Raw genomic sequence first — 5,861 nt, forward strand, 5'->3', positions numbered from 1 at the left:
GAGTCCTCTTCATGTAACGTAGCCAGTAGTGGGACTTAAACCAGTAGCTTGCAAAAGACGTTTCGTTGTCTGGAAAATTGGCGTACGTTGCCTCGAGCACGTCATTTCTAAGAAAGGAGGAATGAGGCCAAAGACGGGTTTCAAGTCGCGACAGTTTTCTGTGAAACTGGTGATTGCTCTCAATATCAATCCAGCTGGAAGTGTTGATCTTGCCAGAGAACGCATGCTTGAGGCTCTCCAAGACTCTGCTGACCTGGTCACGTTCGAACTCCGGAATCCGCGCCACGTAATGCAGGGGTATAAGAAGCGGCTTGTAGGTTCCTTCGAGGTACCTGCCGCAGATGATTGGAAGGTACGCGTGTAGTAGACGTGATTCTCCGTACCGCAGACGAAATAGGTCGTAGTGCGCGAGTATTCCGTACGTCTGGACGAAAAGCCATGCCACGTGTCTCTGAATGTCTGTGTCATTGTACGTGGCGAAGATGGTCCCCACGGCTTTGAGAAAGCCGACATCGCCAGCGAAAACATAGTCATTGCTGCCAAAGCGTCGCCCATACTGGGGGTTTTTGCTGAGCTGTTCGATCCACTGGGTCGAAGGCAAGGGATTAGTATAATTCTCAATGTCCCCTAGGGAAAACACAGCTGGTGATTTCGGCTCCAGTGTGAGCGCTTTGTGTAGCCGGGTGAGAATGTCGCCCTCTATTGAAGCCACATCCTCGATCTCAGCGGTACTCGTAGCCGCCGCGGTGTTGCCGAATAGGATTTTTTGAAACGCCCGCCAATAGCGCTCGTAGGCGTACCCTTGCCTTACGGTGAGGTGATGGTGATATAGCGCACCGATATGAGGACCAGGGGTTATCCGCAAAATTCCCCTTTCCGAATACGGAAATGTTGTGACTCTTGCAGTGAACCAAAGGGGCGCCATCCAGTTGATGTCCATAGAGATGAGCAAGCCAAGAGCAGTACCTCCGGGCAGAGGTTCACCCGGCCAGCGCAGTCCGATCTTAGGAAGCATCTCGAGAAATTCAGACACGTTGGAACCGTACCGCGAGCCACTACTGTCCATGCAACGGTCGTACATAGCGCGCGCCTTTCGCCCTGCCGGAAGAATTTTTGTTCCTTCGTACAGGCTGATGTTAATTGCTCGGTACCAGCCAAACCGCAGCTGGTCCATCAACGACTTCATCTGGTCCTTGTACACGTTGGGTGGTAGCCAGCGGGAACAGACGTACGCGTGGAAGTCTTCGCAAGGGTCGACATTCGTACTGATAACTTGCCGCAGGAGGTGGTCATGGAGCTGGCACTCCTCCGTGTGGCACAGCACTTCACTGTGTGGCAGCCGTCGAAGAGGATGCAGGGCAAGCAGGGTGGCTAGCAGGAGGATTGCCACCACGCCGGCGCAAAGCGCCGCTATTTGCCCTCTTGGGCTAGTGGCAGTGCCCGTGACCTGGAAAATACAGCAGCCATGAGTTTCCACATTCCCGCTTTATCCCCGTTTTTCTCGGTATCAAACCGTTGAAGGCAGTGGAAACAACAAATGTTTTCATGGTAAACGCAGCCACTCAACAACTTGTATCTGATCTGCGTGGTTAATTGCAATTCCGTACAACCTCCACTTGTGAGGGTTTTTCTTTCGCGCATTCATTAAGTGCGTAATTTATCCCCAATAGTTTGGGGAACATCTACAAGAAATGGCCCTTGTGAGTCGCAAACCATGAAGACGTAGCAACACGGGACAACAAACTGTTAGTCCACTCTAAATTGTCATCAGATAGCCAGCGATGCAAATAAAAGGGGACATCATGTCATGGCATTGCGACACCTCTAAAGCAGATGAAGCGCACTGAAATGCTGACGCGAATCCAGGCGTCTGAATCACTAACAAACAGTGAAAACGAAACGCCAAGGAGTCCCATTTGCGAAGCGCCGCGACTAGCACGAGAAAAAAACAAACGGTGCCAGGCTGGACTTCATAACATTTAATGGACATGAATGTCGGCGAGACAAAATGACCCTTCAGCAGTGCTCATAAACAGAAGTACCAATTTTCAGGGAAAAGTACATCAAAGGGCTTGGTGTGCCCTCAAAGTGGTGTAACCTTGGAGGAAAAACAAGTGCTTTTGAAAACTCATACTGCTCCGCATGACAAAATCGTTAGGAATCAAATGCGCCGGCCAAAACGTCACCTGGCAGAGACAAGGTATTTCCTGGATCATGGCATGCGTATTCGGGTGTTGGAAAAAGTGCAATCCACGACGATAGACCAGTGACACCCAAAGCAATCGCTTCTGGAGTCTTCGTGATTGTGGATATCGTAAATCCCACGTGAAGCAAGGATGAGTTGTGGTATCAGCCATAACAACCAGTTTTCATTAAATTAATGTAAATACAGGGGTTCTATCATGCCGACGCGATGTTTCCATCGAGAATGTACATACTGACAGGTGCTTCTTGTATACATTGTACGTGAATCCTGAAATAGTATTTGTCTCGGAACCGAATGCTTCTTACCCCCTGCAGGAACGTTCACTCATCACTGCCCTTCACCTTACAATGCAGTACTTCTTATGCAGCACCAACGCGAACTCACACTACGCATGGCTTTGAACAACAAAACGTGAAGCAGAATTAGGCCGTGTTGTGCAGATCAGGTAAATCCTCCTTCGCAAGCATTGTTTTTGAAAGTGATTGCAACTATAAGTTTGAAGTCGTTTTTTACAATTCGCGTTTTTTTGCGCAATTTTGAGACATCTGTGAAAACTTTACAAGTCGAAAGAAGAATTTTGTCCCAGTAAAGCCCAAATTGGCAACTTGATGTCCCCACTCGCTAAAGACGGCAACCAATAAAGCAGTGCCCTAATAGGTCGTAAACAGATTCTTACGAAGGGTGCAGGGCCTCTGCGCCAACGACTCACTTTTTTGCACCCGTATTGTGCATTTATATTCCTTTTCTTGTATTGAAGCGATAAATGTCGTGTACAGATGCTTGTGCATGCGTGTTCTTTTAAAATATATTATACTCGGGTACAAGGTCAGAACCACAATGGAAGTCGCCTCAGCGCCTCATCTCCATAGCCGGCTGTTCCTCCGCGCGGAGGAAAGAGTGCGTTACCGTGAGTGTTTTTATCCTGGCACAAGTTGTTTCCGTGATTTCTTGGACTTACTCTGCTTATAAACTACTGCAGTGACGACAAACAAACAACGTGAGCAAAACTAGACGTCACGAATAAAGCGCGGTCTCAGTTTAAAAAGCGCGCGCGCTACGGCATCTGGGTCCGTCGCTTCGGCAGCGTGATACACTACGTGAGCTACTGCCGTTCTTAACTTGTACGCAAGTATACCGCAGCTTCGTAAATGTGTTTTTAGGGTCATTAAATGAGAGAGAGCATTTAGAAATTCAGTATCAGCCGCGCTGTAACACGATGGCAGCATCCTTTGCATTTCGACATGTGGAATAGAGAAAGCAAACTGCTTACTAAATCTTTCGCAGAGTTTCCTTCCGAAGTTCGGGCGCGGCTTCTCTGTGTGCCTCCCCTGCTGACACCGGCCGTGTGCTCGTACTGGCTCTCCGATTCTGGGTAGCGCGCCGCGGATGGTTTTTCCCATGCAGGTCTGTGCCAACAGCTCGTACAGGGCCGCCGTGTCCTTAACTAGGCTGGGCTGGGCTCTTTTTGGCGCGTCGCTCGCTTTGAAACGGGCTGTGGTACTGGTCGCTTGGTGTGATGGAACTGTCTCAGCAGACGCTGGACAGGCGTTTTTCTCTTTCCTGTGAGGGTAGAAGAGGAAATGGGAAATACAGTGAATACAGTCAACACGCTTAATTTTTGTTACATCTGGAGCAGAACAACTCGGTGGAATTATGACGATTGACCGCGTGAAACTCGAAGTCACGTGCTTGTGCAACAAAGAGTGCGAATCTGAAGACAGAAGCTAGCAAAGAACGACACAGGGTTCAATAAGCGTGAAAACGTGTAAGTATAATTTGTTCAAGTCTCGGTATTTATATCATGGAATACACGCTGTTAATTAGAGTATATTTCGCTCTCCATGCCTCTGCAGCAGTCCTTATGCTCAGAAGTACAGGTTTACAGGAGCATCCAACGCCTGGTTGGGCCAGGCGAGACAGTAGGTGGGAAGAGGTGACGCGCACTAAGATGTCAACATGTAGTGCAACGAGCATGTTTCTAAATCCCTACAAAGCACCTTTGAATGACATACTCGGCCCGTGATTAGAACTTGCCGCGCGAATGCTCATGTAATCCTGATTTCGCTTCACAAAAAAAAAACATTTTCGTATCGTGCTTCTTTTTCACATGTCCAGAAGCATTGCTTATGGGGCTCTAGTCGGTTTCTGCTGTGTCCTCAAAGCATTTTTATTTATTGCCACCATTACCACTACTTGCGATCATCGGGTGTTGCGGACGCATAACCAAGAGTGTTATGCATCGTTCGGGAAAGCTACATAGTTTAGAAAACCTACATTGGAAACCTGTATTGTTCTGGAAACCTACATGGGGCAGTCAAAAGCGGCTGTCTGTCAATGTCACTTAAAACCTTACCCGCTCTCAGCTTCAGATGGTACAGGGACACTGTCGACCGCCGCAGTGGAACTTGTTGGCTTGGCTGCAGCTCCGCCTAGGGTCGTTGGGGAGGGAAGCGGTTCACTGCTCTTTATGGGGGACAGCGACGTGGGCGGTATTCTCTGCAAGAGGAGAAAGAAAGCATAATAATATTTATCATCATCATCACTATCATTAACCAATTGATCACTACTGCTGAACAATGAATACAAACCAGCCCTATACATCGTCGGCCGAATCCATTCTTCGGATCCGAAATGATTTCCTCATTCTGCTTTCGTCTGTCAGTGTTTGACGAAGGCATCTACCAAAGATTTCTAGCAACGCCTATCGGGTGCTAGCACCGCAGTTGATTCCTCCAATAAATGTAGTTTCCAGGGGCGGCCTTCCCGTATCACATCACCGGGAAATAAATGCGTCCCTTTCTTATAGGAACTGGGCACCCGGACGGTGGCGCGACCAGTCGGCGCCCGCCTCGTTACTGGAATGAGCCGGTGCATTGGACGACTCCGCGTCCCGTTTTTCTTTTGCGTGTTTGATTCGGTGCTTTGAATGTTTTGGTGGTGTTGTGAGCGGATATGTGCGGTGAAACGAAGTCTAGAAAGATGTGTTGGGTTCTTAGATGCAATAACGGCTACGTAAACTTGCCGGGCTACGTAAAGTTGGCTGTGGGCTACAGACATGAGGGCTTTTTGCCGCGATCTACGCTTGGCTCCACCCGTTGTGAGTACAAATAAAACTACTATTACTAGCACTCATTTCTTCTCTATGGCTGCTACGAAAACCTATTTGAAGCTTCTAAGTTTGGGAATGGGCTACATTAACATGACCGCTTGTCTCTCTTGTCACCGTCCTGTCTCTCGTCCTTCAGCCACGCACTAATTGGTTCTTGAAAAACCATTAATCAACTATCCAACAACCATTGCAATTCCTGTAAAGTAATGCTTGTCCACGACAAGCAATAACGTTCTACTATCATGCGGTATTTATTCCGCGAACGATTCCTGCTGACTGTGGTTAGCGCATTTCTGTTGAATTAGATACATTTATACCGTAGTTAATGAAGTTACGAAATTGTCGTCCATCACAATCATAGAAATCTTAGAAGCCACACCCCAACTTTGTCTTTCGCTTGTGCAAGACGCCGTTCCGTCATCAACTGCCAAAGGTCAGCGTCACAGTATGCCTGGATCGGCTGCATACACCGGCTTTATAGGAGCATTTAGCTCCATTATATTCCTTGATGCTGCATGCAGGCATGAAAAAATTGCACAGAGGAAT

General features: G+C 48.1%; 1 long non-coding RNA gene across 1 annotated transcript; it reads right to left on the minus strand.

Annotated features, from left to right (window-relative positions):
* Nucleotides 1–287: 287 nt before the first annotated feature.
* On the minus strand, nt 288–4,919 carry LOC144144111 (uncharacterized). Its single transcript, XR_013317159.1, has 3 exons — nt 4,560–4,919; nt 3,477–3,766; nt 288–1,447 (listed from the first exon to the last, which is right to left on the minus strand). It is a non-coding gene; the product is annotated as an uncharacterized LOC144144111 (long non-coding RNA).
* Nucleotides 4,920–5,861: the final 942 nt, after the last annotated feature.

Source organism: Haemaphysalis longicornis, unplaced genomic scaffold, assembly GCF_048455015.1.
Source record: "Haemaphysalis longicornis isolate Haplotype H1 unplaced genomic scaffold, Haemaphysalis longicornis Haplotype H1 scaffold_62, whole genome shotgun sequence".
Taxonomy (NCBI): Eukaryota; Metazoa; Arthropoda; class Arachnida; order Ixodida; family Ixodidae; genus Haemaphysalis; species Haemaphysalis longicornis.